Below are 16,027 nucleotides of genomic sequence, written 5' to 3' on the forward strand. Positions count from 1 at the left end.
TTTGTAAATGAGCATTCCACAAACATATACACACACACACAAACATAGTGCCTCACATTATACGATTGAGGGGCATGTATTGAGGCAAGTAAATTACAAGCCTATGACATGGTAGGACATTTTCTTCATGGCATAGCTTGAACAACACACATATTTCTTATTGCTATAGCAAGTAGATAAAAAATATCTCTTCATGGTGTAGATGTAGCACCACTTCTGTGAAGTAAGAAAAATTCCAATGTACTCATAGCCCTTGTGAAGACATCTATTAATCTTCCTCCTTGCAATGAGCAAATACTCGGAATGGGGCTCCATTCTTTATTGGAAAGCTTTTTGGATTTTGAGATGTATACAATTTATATTTTGATCTTATTGATAGATAGATTACATGCGAGAGGAATGAGATGTAGGTTCATGATGCTATAGCCGGTTCAAAATTTTGTAGAGTTGAGATTATGCAACATGTTATTGGCATTATTTCTAGACAAAACTATCTTATGATACAAAACCTCTCAAATTATCATATTCATTGGAATAATATGAAACCCCTCCCTTTACAATCATTTGCACTAAATGTTAATTAGTAATATTTAGTTTTAAAAAAATATTATTTATTTCTCTAAATGCCCCTAAATAATTTTCCAAGTGCCCCAAGTATTTCCTCAAAAGTTACACGAGTTTTTCACCATTTCTCCAAACTTGTGATCATCCCTAAAAGGGAGAAAATGGGGGTTGAATCGATTAAATAATTGCTCATGTGGCACTCACAATAATAGTTGGAGAGGGATGACCAATGATGTTGGGGGGGGGGGGGAATTGCCGGAATCATATGAGCATTCAAAGAAATAAAGAGAAAATTTCTACCATTTCAAAGCTATTCCTTTTCTTTCCAACCAACAACACATGGCACTGTTACCGGTTGACGAATGAGATTTCTATTGCCGACAACCACCCTATCAATAAAATTAAAATGCAGCCTTTATGAACTTTAGAATATCAATTGTGTTTAGGTGAAACTGCATGTAATTTCTTATTAAAGATTCTCATCTTTTGTATTTTTGTCTTATACAAGATCATTTAACCCATATAAGTGGGACATGAGATCATCTTCCACCACCAAGCCTTTCTAACCTTTCAAGGTATTTGACAGAAAACACTTTCTATTTTTACTTCCTTTTTCCTCTCTTTTATATCCTATCTCTAAGGTAGATGAGGCTAAGTATCTAAGGCATTCTTTTATTTCCTTCCATATAATATCAATTGAGAGTAAGAATAAGAATAGGATTAGGACTCGAAGTGGGAGTGGGAATGCTATATTTTCACGTTGATTACAATGGGAATAGGAATAGGATTGGGAGTGAAAGTGTTATATCTTCATGCTCATTAGAATAGGATGAGGATGGAGATTGGGAGTTAGACTTAGGGTGCCATATTTTCATGTTTATTAGTTGAACAAGTACACTGAAAAGCTTGTGAGAGTAAGAGTCGTAGTGGAACTAGGATTGAGGAGTGGGAGTAGGACTTGGGCTATATGTATTTCAAAGATTGTTAGATGAACAAGTACTTAGAAAAGCTTTTTTTTAGCAAATCAATTAAATGAGCAAAGTCTAAGGTTCAATGACTTTACATGTTGCTAAAGGCTTGAGACACACTCTTCAGTCTTGACCCATATGGGAGCAAGTGATAGAGTTTGTACTCAAATTTGTACTTGTGCCTTCTCTAGATAGAGATTATCTACTTATGTCTCAATTTGGACAATGGAAATGTTGTTATTCCAATGGATAAGATTGACACGCATTTAGTGTATAGGTTGTTTTAACCTCATGTTTTCAAGGACATGCAGTAGTTTCTCTGATCAAACTAGAAGTTACCAAAGAACCATGCATAGCACTGAATAGAGAGCCGCCGAATACGCCAGCAACACCCAACATGTGAAAAGGATGCATAAGGATGTTGTGCTCAGCCTGGAAAATGATCATGAAGTTGAAAGTACCAGAAATGCCTAGAGGCATACCGTCAGAGAAACTTCCTTGACCGATTGGGTAGATCAAGAAAACGGCGGTAGCAGCTGCGACAGGAGCTGAGTATGCAACAACAATCCAAGGACGCATACCCAAACAGAAGCTTAGTTCCCACTCACGACCCATGTAGCAAGCTACACCAAGTAGGAAGTGAAGAACGATCAGTTCGTAGGGACCACCATTGTATAGCCATTCATCAACAGAAGTTGCTTCCCAAATTGGGTAGAAGTGTAACCCGATAGCTGCAGAAGTAGGAATGATAGCACCAGAGATGATGTTGTTTCCGTATAGCAAGGAACCAGAGACGGGTTCGCGAATACCATCAATATCTACAGGAGGAGCTGCGACGATAGCAATGATGAATACACAGGTTGCGGTTAGTAGGGTAGGAATCATTAAGACACCGAACCATCCGATGTACAGACGGTTTTCAGTGCTGGTGATCCAGTCGCAGAAGCGACCCTATAGGCTTGCGCTTTCGCGTCTTTCTAAAGTTGCGGTCATGATAATATTTGGTTTTCAGAAAAATTAGTGATTCCCCAGGCTAGTAAGACTATTAATGCCTCTCACTTCGACGTTGAAGAAAAGTTCAACCCACTTCTTCATCTCAACCTTTGTTATTTCTGGATCTACATCAAAAGTGTATTGGTTGTTCTGTAACAAACGAATAGATTTCCCAGTAAGTACTTGATTTTTCAATTTATCCGTAGTATCTCCCTTGCCGTTCCTTTATTCTCTTTTTCTCTCCTTTAATAGTTCCTGTATAGTCTACAAAATTGAAAAGGTTAAAAATACACATTAATTTTATCTAATTATTCTATTCTAGAATATTTCTATATCTACTATTCTTACTTTCTTTTTTTCTATTTGCATCCAACAGGAGTTGAACCTGTGAATTCGCCAATTATGAGTTGGGTGCTTTAACCGTTCAGCCATGGATGCTATATCCATTACTAGTATATTGATAAGTAATATCAATTATACACAATTTTTTTTTGGAATTATTTGAATTCGACCAATTCCACGAAATTCATCAATTCCATCAAAAGGATCGATTTCCTTAATTTCATTATATGCAGGAATTGCCTCAAAAACATCATCAAATCCAGCAAGCTCATCCAACCCATCAAATATATCATATAACCCATCGATTAAAAGCTTGGACTCAATAGTTTGCTTTAGGGAATCCTGTTGTGTAGCAAATTGCTGTGTATGCCCATCTCGCAGAAAATCAGTAAAACTATTTAACAAATAAATATACTTGAAACGTTTATTATAATTGTTAATCCGGTCCTTCAGTAAGGGATTTTTTGCGTAAATGGAATAGCTTTGTGATTCTGGTATATCGGGTATTTATTACTCTTTCCTTCCGCGATTTCAATCAGTCTCAAAAATAGCTTTATAGAACCTCAGATCAGGGGTTGGTGGAACGTTTATCAACCACAACTATTCATAAACTCCTTTCAAGAGGAGAGGGCTTTGAATCGGCTTCGGAAGACGGAGGCGCTGCTTTGGTTAAACGATGCAACTGGAATTTCGATAGATACTCAATTCTGGAATTATGATACAAATGCGTACAACGAAACTATTCGATTGGCAGTAATGTATAATGAAGCAAATATTCAGCTACTTTTGCAATTAGTAACCGATACAATTAGCATCATAATCTCGGTTCTATTGCTTATAACGGGTCGAAAGAGACTTGCAGTTCCAAACCCTTGGATTCAAGAATTATTTTATAGCTTGAATGACACAATGAAGGCGTTCTCTATTCTTCTACTAACTGATCCATGCGTAGGGTTCCACTCCCCCCACGGTTGGGAACTTTCTGTAGGGTCCTCCTTTGAACATTTCAGGTTGGCCAAAGACATTAATGAAAGTATTTCGAGATATATCTCCGATGAAGCGAATACACCAAAGCTTCTAGAACACTCTAACTCACCTGTATGGGACTGTGCTAGAAGCAATTTCATTCCAGAATCAAAAGGGATTTCTTTATTGGGAGATGCAGCAGTAGCTATCCCAACGTCTTAGAGAATCCGTATGTGGACTCCAAAAATGAAGTCGTCTCATACAATACCATCTCATCTATTCAGTCCCAACTGTCAAATTCGTTATCACCCAGTCTATTGAAACGAACAGAAGGGGAGGAAACTGTTGGTCATGTACCTACAACGGTTCAACTTATTCCATCTAATCCGCAAAAACCTGCGACATCATCATCAACTCGTTCAAATAGGATTTTTCCTTTTTTGGATCTGAAGAGATTACTGTCGGGGTAAAAAAGCATCACTTTTGTCAATCTGGATATCCAAGAGTTCTGCTGAAACAGTTATGTTTGTTTGTGCATCAACATCAATCCTATCAGGTATATTTGTAGATCCCATTATCAGTATCACACGCAATACTTTATTTTAGACTCTAGCACAAAAAAAAGATTTGTTTGTATGAAAAGCAATCGTCCCAACTAGTCTGCTTCTGCAACGCAACAATGCGACGAAACCTTTTATATCTTCTTCGGGAATCGATCCTGATATTCTCCCATTGGCTCGTTTTTGCGTCTTTCTTAGAAGCGACTCATCCTTCCCGAACGCAGCATACAACTATCTGTCGTACTGCGCTCTCCAAGTGTGCTTGTTCCCCCGCCCCCTCCTCTCTCGCTAATGGCGAGTATCCGTAGAGATACTCAATGGAAGAGGAGTGGTGTCGAGGGACCAACCCTCCTGGATCAATTCCGTACACTCTAGGATCCTTCTCCGAACCCGCTCCTCCCATCGCTGAAAGATGAGCAAAGAATCTCATTACATAAAATCGGAGGCTATTTGGAATACCCGGTAGGTTCGGTGGAATACTGGGGAAGAGATCCCCATGCCCGGTTTCGTATCAGAGATGGAAAAATTTCATTGCCATCGACTGTAACCCCAAACGAACAAAATTCCGTAAACAACATAGAGGAAGATTGAAAGGAATTAGCAATCGCGGTAATAAAATATCTTTTGGAAAGTTTGCTCTCCAAGCTCTCGAACAGGCATGGATTACAACAAGACAAATAGAAGCGGGAAGAAGGGCAATAACGAGGTATGCTCGCCGTGGCGGTAAACTATGGATACGAGTTTTTCCCGACAAACCAATCACCATGAGACCTGCTGAAACACGCATGGGATCAGGCAAAGGATCTCCAGAGTATTGGGTATCTGTAGTCAAGCCAGGCCAAGCTGGAGCGGACCTGTGAATCGGAAATTTTATACTACTTTCCACAGGACCCATATTATCCATGGGTTTGCCAAGGACATTGAAAATTCGGCCAAGGGTAATTTCACCAACAAGAACGCTGAGAGGGGCTCCTGTATCAACAACACTCATACCTCTCGTTAAACCGTCTGTAGCACTCATAGCTACGGCTCTGACTTCATTATTTACCCAACAATTGTTGTACTTCGCGAGTAACATTAATCTCTTGACCCGCCGGATTACGTCCCTTAACAGTTAGTGAGTTGTAAATATTTGGCATTTCCCCCGGAGAAAGAGCAACATCCGATACTGGTCCAATGATCTGAGTAACGTATCCCACATGGTTTTCCACCGATTTGGAAATTTCAAAAGAGGGAGAACTAGTTTTCGTAACTATTTTGGTGTATTATCTTTATTTGATTACTGAATCGATAGAGAGATATCTTATTTCGTCGCCGATCCATTATCTGTTGGTGGTGAAAAGAGAGTCGTTCGGAACAAACCCCTTTAGTTTATTTCCCTCGCAGATATAATAATAGGTGGGTGGAACAAAGAGATAGGCGGAACTTTAGACAGACCCTGCCGAACCCCTCTCTCTTGTTTCATTTTGAGAGACTAACGAGTTGAACATTCCATGGTATGATTAAGTTCATCCTGTCCAGCATGTCTTATCCATCGATTTTTCGTTATGGGTTTGGATGTCTGTCTCGAGAGACGGACCAACCGTTTGGTCCGATCCCTCGACTTCTTCTATCGACCAGTCTAACCATGAAGATATTCCCGAGTCAATCTATTGGAATGGGATAGATCCCTATTTCCAAAAGGATTTTTGAGAGGAACCCTAGTAGTTAGTTGCACTCCGCGTAAAACGCGATATAAAATAGTAATGTTCCATGCTTTAAATGGAGTTTCGATAAATAGAAGTATCGCGTGCAGCAGGTTCAAAAACCGAGATCCACTTCGCTTTATCGAAAAACTCCACCTATGCCGAGCAGATCTCATTCTTGCAAGATTTACCGATTCATTCATAGGGAGGAACCCATGTCACCACAAACGGAGACTAAAGCAGGTGTTGGATTCAAAGCTGGTGTTAGAGAGGCAACCCCACGAGTCAAAATCTTGACGGAAAAACGAGTGTATTTGTATATGGAGCTTGGTCTTCCACTTGAGCTAAGGGTGTTCCTACGATAATGCTTATTGAGCGTGTTTCCCATTGGGTTTAATCTCCAAAACGGGAAAGATAGCTACATTACATTTTGCACAATGTGGTGGAGACTCAAAAACAAGACACATCTTATGGACTAATGCATTTATACAAAGAATAAGTTTATTTGTGTTACTCAAATTTCCTGGGTAAAAGTTTGGGATTTTTTTTGGTTGTTTGGATAGATTTCTCATCTGGCTTATCAAGCAATATCTACTTCCTTCAATGAACACGATTTTGGGTGTGTTGAAGTTTGAACCATCTCAATGGTATGTAGTTCTAAAGTTTTTGGCCAAAAAAAATTGCATAACGTTAAATTCTTAAACTATTCTAATCTATGATCTCTATTTGGTTATCTATACCTATGGGACATCCCATTTCAAACCCACGTTCTTGATTTCGAGTGCTTACAAGCACTTTAATGTCTAATCAAAATTTTGTACATTTCTCTTTATTCTTTGTGGGGTTTCACCTCATATTGAGGTTCCCACTACTAAATAAGTAGTAGTAAGAAATGTGAGTGGAAAGAACATCATAGTGCTTGATATAGCTTAGCATTCATCAAAAAGATGTTTACGAAAAGGGTTCCACATGCAAACAAACCCTTTGACTTATTTCTAAGAAAAGGCAATTACATGTATATATATACAGCTAGCATGCATATATATATGTATTTGTTGGAGACCGTCAACCTTCATTTAAAACAAAACGAAGGATGAAGAGAATGTTGCGCAGATCACTGTAGACGAAGAGGAAGAGATGGCTGACACGGTACACCAGGGGAACTCTCACGCAGCGCCCCCGACAACTCCTCCACGGTCGGCCTTCACTGTCGTCTTCACACCGGAAGAAGAAGAGATATTGAAAAGAGAGGTAAGTCGTCTACATTCCTACTCAATAGTGTGTAGGATTATAGGTTTAAGGCCAAATAGAGGAGATTTGAGAGATCTCCTACAAGCGGCTTTCCAACATAGGATCGGAAAAATCGTCGATGTGCAATTTCTTGGACATGCTTTCTATCATTTAGAATTGGATACCACTGAATCCGTTGTGGTAATGTTGAATGCAAATACGATTAACATTCGAAATGCAATAGCTTGTTTTATGCCGTGGAAATCGGGCTTTGATCCCGTCGAAATGTTGAATTCGGGGCATCGTTTGACCCCGATTTCCGTGGTTTTCCCGAGAATCCCTAAGGAATACATGGCTGTACTCCCATCAATTGCAGCAAGAATCGGCACGATTCTTCCTCCTCGAGAGGAGACAATAGGAATGAAATTAACGGGATACCCATCAATTCGAATACTAGTTTCCTCAATAGAAAATTTACCTACTCAGGTACTTTTACCATCGCTTACCGGGAACTCGACATTCATGCAAAAATTGGAGTATATAGGTATGCGTGGACAATGCTTTTATTGTAAACAGCAAGGCCATGTTTTGAAAGATTGCCCAAAAAAGAAGAACGGGGTTAGACCCTAGAATGGTACAAATAACGTGTATACAGACGTTAACCATGTTAATCTGGATAAGAAGCAACAATCTCATTTAGGTGGAGGAAGTGGAAAGGGGAAAAATGTTCAGCCATCCAAGGATGAAAAAGGGAAAAATATCCAAACATTCGAGGATGAGATATGGAAACCAATTGAAAAACGGCACTCAATACCCAATAAATGCATTGAATCTAAGGGTGCTCACGTAAGTATAGGCCGTTATGATGCCATACAGGAACTAGATAACTCTTTGTCTCAAAATGATGTTCAGATATGCCAAATTAGTAATGTTTCTGAACAATCTACTCCTAATAGAGAAGGGACTGAATCAGTTAATAATCTTGTTATGGCCACTCAGAGCAAAACAATGGAATCAAGTAAACAACATTTGAACTTGAGTAATGTATCGCGAAACCTTCACAGATCTACAAAACGTTCGTCTAGCTTGAGAGGGTTAAATGCGAACTTCATTCGCACAATCCCGATAAATTCTCAAGTAGAAAGTACTAGTGATTTTGCAATCAATCGATGGAATGCCACATATGGGTTTGAGTTTTTGAAATTTTTGGGAGACATAGTTGATAATGGCAGTGCATCAATACATGTTCATGTTCTTTTCAAGACTATGCAATCTTTTGTAGGATTTTCTTTCCCTTTTTGTGGATATGATAAACAAACATGGGTGGCAGCGGATGTTAGATTGGTTATTAGACAACAAACACTACACTTCGCAAAATATGTTAATTGTGACAATTTTGGGGAAGTATTATTAAGGGGACTAGAGGCAGCAACTATACAACTCTTGCCAGTGTCTGATGTGATGGGGCGAAGGCAAGTGGTGGTATCCTTAGATGCTGCGATCCTTCCAAATTGTGGATATACCTATATCCATGAAGATGGACTATCGGAAGGTCAAATATTGGCTAAAGCTCATCATCATTATAGAATGGTACGCAATACGATACCTTTACAATCGAAAAGTGGTGAACAAGATGGTAGTGAGGCCAATCTTGAGCCGTTAGCGAAAAACATGAAAATGGCATCACAGCAACCTAAGTTCCCTTAAATGCGAGTGATGTCATGGAATGTTCAGGGGTTAGGGGGCCCCTTATATAGACGATACAAGTATCGTCTCCGTCAAGAAATCAACAAATGCATAGTGGGTGGATCCCTCGACTTTCTTTTAATACAAGAACATCATTTAAATACTTTTAGAATTTCTCGGTATGGTTCTATTTTATCTGGAAATTGGGACATGTTTTGGTCCCCCGCGATAGGCAACACGGAAGTCCGTGGTGGGGTTTGTATGGCTATTTCTCAGAGGTGGATTCCATCCATTATACAAAAACAAGTGATCATTCCTGGAAGGGCTCAATATGTTATTATGCAAGAGGGGGAGATTATATGGGGACTCTTGAATATATATGCTCCTAATACTGCTTCTGCTAGGCAACAATTTTGGAAAGAATTATTAGAGAATCTGCCTTCCCTTGATCATTGGTGTATCGCTGGTGACTTCAATATGCTTGAGGACCCCATTGATAGAATGGGAGGTAGCTCAACTACGATACATGGCCATGAATTAGCAATGTGGGAACAATTGGTGTTCTCCTTACAAATTTTAGATGCTTGGCATGCTCCTTCGATGGTTCATACAAATACCTCTCTTTTATTTTCAAGATCAGATAGACGTGTAAATGGTACTAACTTAGCTCGATTGGATAGATTCTATGTATCTGGCAAATTTATTTCAGCAACTGGTACAATACATATAATGCCAGGGACTACCTTCTCTGATCATGCTCCAGTGATTCTTTCAATATCAACCCAAAACCTTAAAGAATTCTCCAATATGAAGATTCCTGAAAATCTGCTGTTAGACAATAGCTTTTCCTTACAAGTGGCTCAATTATGGTCACAAAAGGATGTTGTACAGGAATCAATGGCGGTGCGGGTAGCTAATGGCTTACGATGTATTTCAGAATTTTTTAGGGGTAAATCTAAGGAGAGGTTCTCTATGATCCAAGAAAAGGAGAAACGGTCTCGTACTTCTCTTGTTTCTCTACAACGATTACAAGAACGTTATCCACACTGTACTTGGATTGCTGAGAAAATTGGGTCAGCAAAACAAGAACTTGCTGTACTATTAGAAAAGCGTGCAGAATTTCAATACCATAATAGGGCATCTAGTTGGACCCAAATGGGTGATAAATGTACAGCTGAATTTTTTCATGCAATGAGACCCAATCATAATGCGGTTTCAATCAAACAACTACAAGATGAGAATGGGACCATCTCATCTGACCCTAAAGTGATGAGAGAAATAGCCACACGATACTATTCCAACCTACTATCAGCTATTTCATTCTCCGATGAGGATTTAATAAGTCGGTCTTGTGTATGGAATAAAATGAGTTCAAGAATAACACAAGATATGAATGCCAGTCTTCAAGACGTTCTTACTCATGAGGAATTGAGTGAAGCACTCCAAGCTTTGCCTAAGAATACTTGTCCAGGTATGGATGGATTAACCCCATCATTTTTCATTAAATATTGGGACTTGTTTAAATCAGATTTATGTACAACATTCCAACAAATTCTTCGAGAGGGCATTATGCCTTCACATTTTACAGAAGGAATAATTTACCTTATCCCTAAATCAGAAGGTCCTTCATTGGACATCAAGAAATGGCGCCCAATTACATTACTGAATACGGTGTATAAAATCCTAGCTAAAGCGCTTAGTATAAGACTTGGTACTATAATGCCTATAGTTATACATCCGTCGCAAACAGGATTTATTCAGGAAAGGAGCATATTGGATAATGTGTATACATTTTGGGAATCTGCTGCCTTGGCAGCCAAATCTAATCAAGAGTTGGCCATTGTTATGCTTGATTTTGAGAAAGCTTATGACCGTGTTGACTGGGAATTTTTACAAGGTGTACTGGCTCGTTTTGGTTTCTCGAAAGAATGGATAAAAGGTATTTCTTCATTATATAATTCGGCACAAAGCAGAGTCTTACTGGTTGGGAATTATGGACCTTTGTTTACTATTTCTCGATCAGTTCGACAGGGTTGTCCTTTAGCTCCTTTCTTGTTTCTGTTTTTTGCTGAGGCAATGATTTCCTTTTTGAATGCTGGTGATATTGGTATACGCGGAATACGCATCCCATTCTCACATATAGAAGTAAGGGACGCTGAATTTGCAGATGACACTGCCCTATATTTAAAAGGTGATTTGGAAAATCTGCAGAAAACAGAATTGGCCATATCCACATTTTGTAAGGCTTCGGGTGCACTGGTTAATTGGAACAAGTCCTTTGCATTTTGGGTGGGGGATGTAGAGCCTCCACTATGGAGTCCACACCCGCAATTTCGATGGATACCATCAGGTTGTCCAGTTCGATACTTAGGGTGTACGATAGGTATTGATCTTTCAATGGAAAATCAAGTGGCACCCCTCCTATTGTCACTGCGGAAAAAGTTGTTGTTATGGAGTTCAGCCAAGCTATCTTTTGCTGGTCGGATTGTAGTGGCTAATCAGGTTTTATTGGCTTCAACATGGTATGTTTTGTCATGTTGGATATTCTCCAAGTCATGTATTCTGAAAATACGTAGATTGGTTCGTAACTTCTTGTGGTCCGGTAAAACAGAAGGCAATGCTCGGTCCAAAGTGAAATGGGATGTTATTACCTTACCTCGCTCTAAAGGAGGATTAAGTATTATTGATCCAGTGGACCAATCAAGAGCATTGTTAAGTAAGTTGCTCGTTAGAGGATTTATGCCGGGGCAAGAGATATGGAAAGTATTATTGCTTGACCGTTGCTCAGATTGCTTTCCTCGTTTAGGTGCTCCCTGGTCGAAGGATGTGAATTGGATATTTAGGGAAAATTTCCGAGTACCTTCAGCCACTAGATGGGAAGACAAATTTATTAGGACATTATTTGCAGCATGGAAACAAGTACTACCTGGTTTGCTTCGCAATAAACCGAACCCCAAACATTATCTTGAGTATCTCAGACAAAAGATAGTTTGGAACCCGTTGTTTACAACATCAGATGGTTTTGTGTTGGGTTCTAGACAATGGTTATCGTGGGGAAAAATGACAGAAGGTCCCGCGAAAACAGTTCAGACTTGGAAAGAATTTTTATCGCGATCGTTGGAAGAACAAAAAGAAATCTTACGTAATATGCATGGCGGACATATAATGTACCAACAAATTCAAGAAGCTATGAGTAGACAACCCATACCACCCAATAACACTAACCATAGATGGATTGGGTTTTTTTCAAGATTGGAAGTACTCTTGGCTATTAAGGGTTATTCAAATGATAAGACATACCGGTTGTTTGAGGTGGATGAAACAAATCAATTGTCTCAGTCCGGGGAAATGGTGATAGATTACCCCTATGCCATTGAGCACAAGATAAGGATAATTGGATATGCCGATCGTAAATGGTATATTGATCCAATGATAGAGGAAATAAAGACACATTGGAAGCTGTGGGTGTTAGCTAAAAGACCGGTATTCAGATTAGATTGGGACCCAATTGACTATCATTGGACAGATCCTTACACGGGTAACAAGTTCAATTTCTTCCAATATTCTGTACAGTTGGGAAGACATGTACTTTCAGATACACGTGATGTGGTACCAGCTGCATCTCAATATTGGAATCAACAAGGTATTACTCCCCAATTCCTTGCAAAATTCTGGGCTATCTTATGGGCAAGAAAACAGCAACACAAAATATTACATGTACAGTGGTTAGTTGTACACAAGGCGTTGCCGGTTGGCACATGGTTGCATAGGATGGGAGTGTCTTCATGTTGTACTCGATGTCATTTACAAACGGAAACTCAAAAACATTGTTTATGGGAATGCATTGATTCTCAACAGATATGGCAACGGCTCCTTAGAATTTTCGCTAATTATTTTCCCCCGTTGGTTCTCACTTGGGGCATGGTCGTTTGGACATCACTTGCCCGTGATGTGTTCCATTATGGCATCGAATCTATGGACCATGGGTTTTACACTAAAAATGGAAGTGTTCGTACATTATCACTGATGTCATTACAGTTTTCAGGACTAAGGAAGGAAGTTCAGCCAATATGGGAGATATTGAGTAGTACCACTGTCTATCACATTTGGAAAGCTCGGTGTTCTCTCGTTTTCCATAATCTGAAAACACCACCTGCTGAAGTGATTTCAAATATTTGGTTAGAGATAGTTCATGCTTTGAAGGGTCAATGGGATGGTATAGTGGGAGATTCTGATGCTAAAATTGCTCAACGGCATGAGTTTCTTATTATCTGGACAGCTACTCCATTTGTGACATCCAGGTACACTACTCCTTATTGGCATTTTCAGCCACCGAAATGGTTGTTTCCCCCGCCGATTACATAGAGGTTTAAAATCTTGTAATTTGTTTATACTAATGACAGGATATCTTCTTTAAAAAAAAAAAAAAACCTTCATTTAAAACATTTTGCTTCCATTTTCTCTTTGCTTTACACATAGCCATAGATTGACATATTCGCATTCATGGGGTTTCCCATTCAAATGAAAACGAATATGTATACGAATGCATGGTCAAGTATTCGTTTAACAAAAGAGAGAGAGAGAGAGAGTATATGAACTCCCTCCTTTTTAGTTTCCTAGTGTTAGGTAGTGGAGCAAGAATGGGTCTGGTTCGCTAGGTGAAGCACCAAGAAGTTAAAGATGTAACTAACACGATTATAAATAGAAACAAAGGAGGTCCAATGAGGACACTTTTTGGAGCCTACTCTATGTATGTTACATTGGTGGAGATGACAGGCTCTTGCCACGCCGTCGGAGGGTGTAGAGTAGTCCAACCGACTTCTTGAAGGAGCACAGTAGGCCGGCAACCAACTCTTCCCATTAGCAGCCAATAATCACCGTCGGGTCACCATCCACGACACAAAGATCTCATACACCATGCAACAATCGGAAGCGGATAACACTGTCAACATGCAACCTGAATTCATAGAACACGCACAGGTTAACCCTGCCATGGAGCGGATGTTTCAGGCGATGTCAACAATGACGATGCAAGGAAATCATACAAACCAAACACTTATGACATGGCTTACAAATCAGTCTGCTGGTGCAACGACCAACAAACAGAAAGATTTAAGAATCCACCCAAGATCCTTCTCAGGTCTTCCAACAGAAGATGTTCTAGCATGGTTGGATCATTTCGACAATGTGGCGAGTTACCATGAATGGCGTGACGAAAGTGCGTGCTGGAGTATGTTGCCGCCACTTGGTTCATTCAACAACCCCGTGGAAATCAAACAGAATTGGACCTACTTACGCGAGCAACTCATACAACACTTCGCAAACAACGATGTCACACAAACACCCCTCCAACAATTAAACAATCTACATCAACAAGCACATGAACCAGTGGCACAATTCGTTGTCAAAATGAAATAGTTATTACTGCGTGTCGACCCCAATATGAAGGAAACCATGAAGCTCTATTTTCTACTACCACGATTACGCCATGACATATACTGTCGTGTCAAAGACCAAGGCCCAACGACATTCCAGATGGTTGTGCAAATCGCACAACGAATTGAGGCACCGGATTACATCGACCTATCACAACCGACACCACCTGCAAATAACAATATTCAAAAGACAACAATTGAGCCGACCGATGGCCCAATGAACATAGACGTCCAAAATGTACAATTCAGCACTAAAAAGAACTAAGTACCAGATAGAGACAATCATGGTAAGCCCCGTTGTTTCTATTGTAATGGGTTGGCCATGTTAAAAAATATTGTAGGAAGTTTGTAGCCTCTAGACATCATCAAAATGCACAAATCCAATTGGCCGACACTACATCACTTGCCATGGAACAGGGAAACAACCAAGCGGGACGTTGACGGAAGAGCAGCTCCCGCACATTCAAGCCGCAACCTCTTCCGGATGGATGGTATGTTTCACAATAACACAAATAGATAACACATCACATGAAGCCCTTTTAGATTCAGGAAGCACCATATCTTCAATTAGACTTGTAGATTTAGTTTAGTAACTGAATTTACCTACTTCACCCGCAGCGCCAATTCAGGTCATCTTTGGCGATAAGCAAAAAATATACCAATCCGCTAGACACGCACATTGTACATTCACCCTTGCTGAACACACCTTTTTTCATTCCTTCTACGTCTTACTGCACCAACTATTTCTAATGACGTTAGGTTGTAATTGGTTTATAAAGAATGGCGCACAACTGCACGTTGATACACAAACATTAGTTTTACCTAATACAAAGCCATTAGCCACAATTCCATTACTTAACACTCCACAATTTAGCCCACACATCTTGCACACACAAATTCACCTAGAACCACCACAAGTATGCTAGTTGCAATTCGTAGTATCCTTTGGCAGTTCCCCGACCTATTTCACATGTCTACAAAGACAACCAAGATCAATCTTCTGGTGCAACATTCTATTCCCACAATCAATTCAAAACCAGTTCGAACCGCCCCCTGATGACGATCACCGTTAGATAATCATCGAATCCATCAAGCAGTACAAGGCATGCTAGAGAAAGACATCATCAAGCCATCAAGTAGCGATTGGATTTCAGAGCCACATCTCGTCCGTAAGGATGATGGTACGTTCCGTTTTTGCATCGATTTCAGGCCCTTGAACAAGATCACGAAGCATGATCTCTATCTATTGCCACGCATCGATGACTTGTTAGATCAAGTCGGGAAGTCAAGTTATTTCACATCACTAGATCTTGCGTCAGGGTACTGGCAGATCCCAAAACAACTTTTCGCACACAACATGGTTTATTCCAATTTAAAAGAATGTCATTCGTTCTATTTGATTCTGGAAGCACGTTCCAAAGAATGGCAAATACAATCTTTCAAGACCTCATCAATGAGGGTGTGGTGCTGGTGCACCTTGATGATATCCTGATCCATACTTCTGCAATTGCAATGGAAGAAATGTCAACGGGGTGCGGCATCGTTGAAGTTCTTGGGATTTATCATTTCAACCACCGGCATTAGCATGGATCCTGCAA

At 39.8% G+C, this 16,027-nt stretch overlaps 1 long non-coding RNA gene across 1 annotated transcript; it reads right to left on the reverse strand.

Moving 5' to 3' along the window:
* Nucleotides 1-14,424: 14,424 nt before the first annotated feature.
* LOC147861094 (uncharacterized) lies at nt 14,425-15,298 on the reverse strand. Its single transcript, XR_015530160.1, has 3 exons — nt 15,033-15,298; nt 14,699-14,906; nt 14,425-14,596 (listed from the first exon to the last, which is right to left on the reverse strand). It is a non-coding gene; the product is annotated as an uncharacterized LOC147861094 (long non-coding RNA).
* Nucleotides 15,299-16,027: the final 729 nt, after the last annotated feature.

Source organism: Azolla caroliniana, unplaced genomic scaffold (assembly GCF_043228905.1).
Source record: "Azolla caroliniana isolate FFs.n. ecotype wild unplaced genomic scaffold, voAzoCaro1.0.p SCAF_8, whole genome shotgun sequence".
NCBI classification, from domain to species: domain Eukaryota; kingdom Viridiplantae; phylum Streptophyta; class Polypodiopsida; order Salviniales; family Salviniaceae; genus Azolla; species Azolla caroliniana.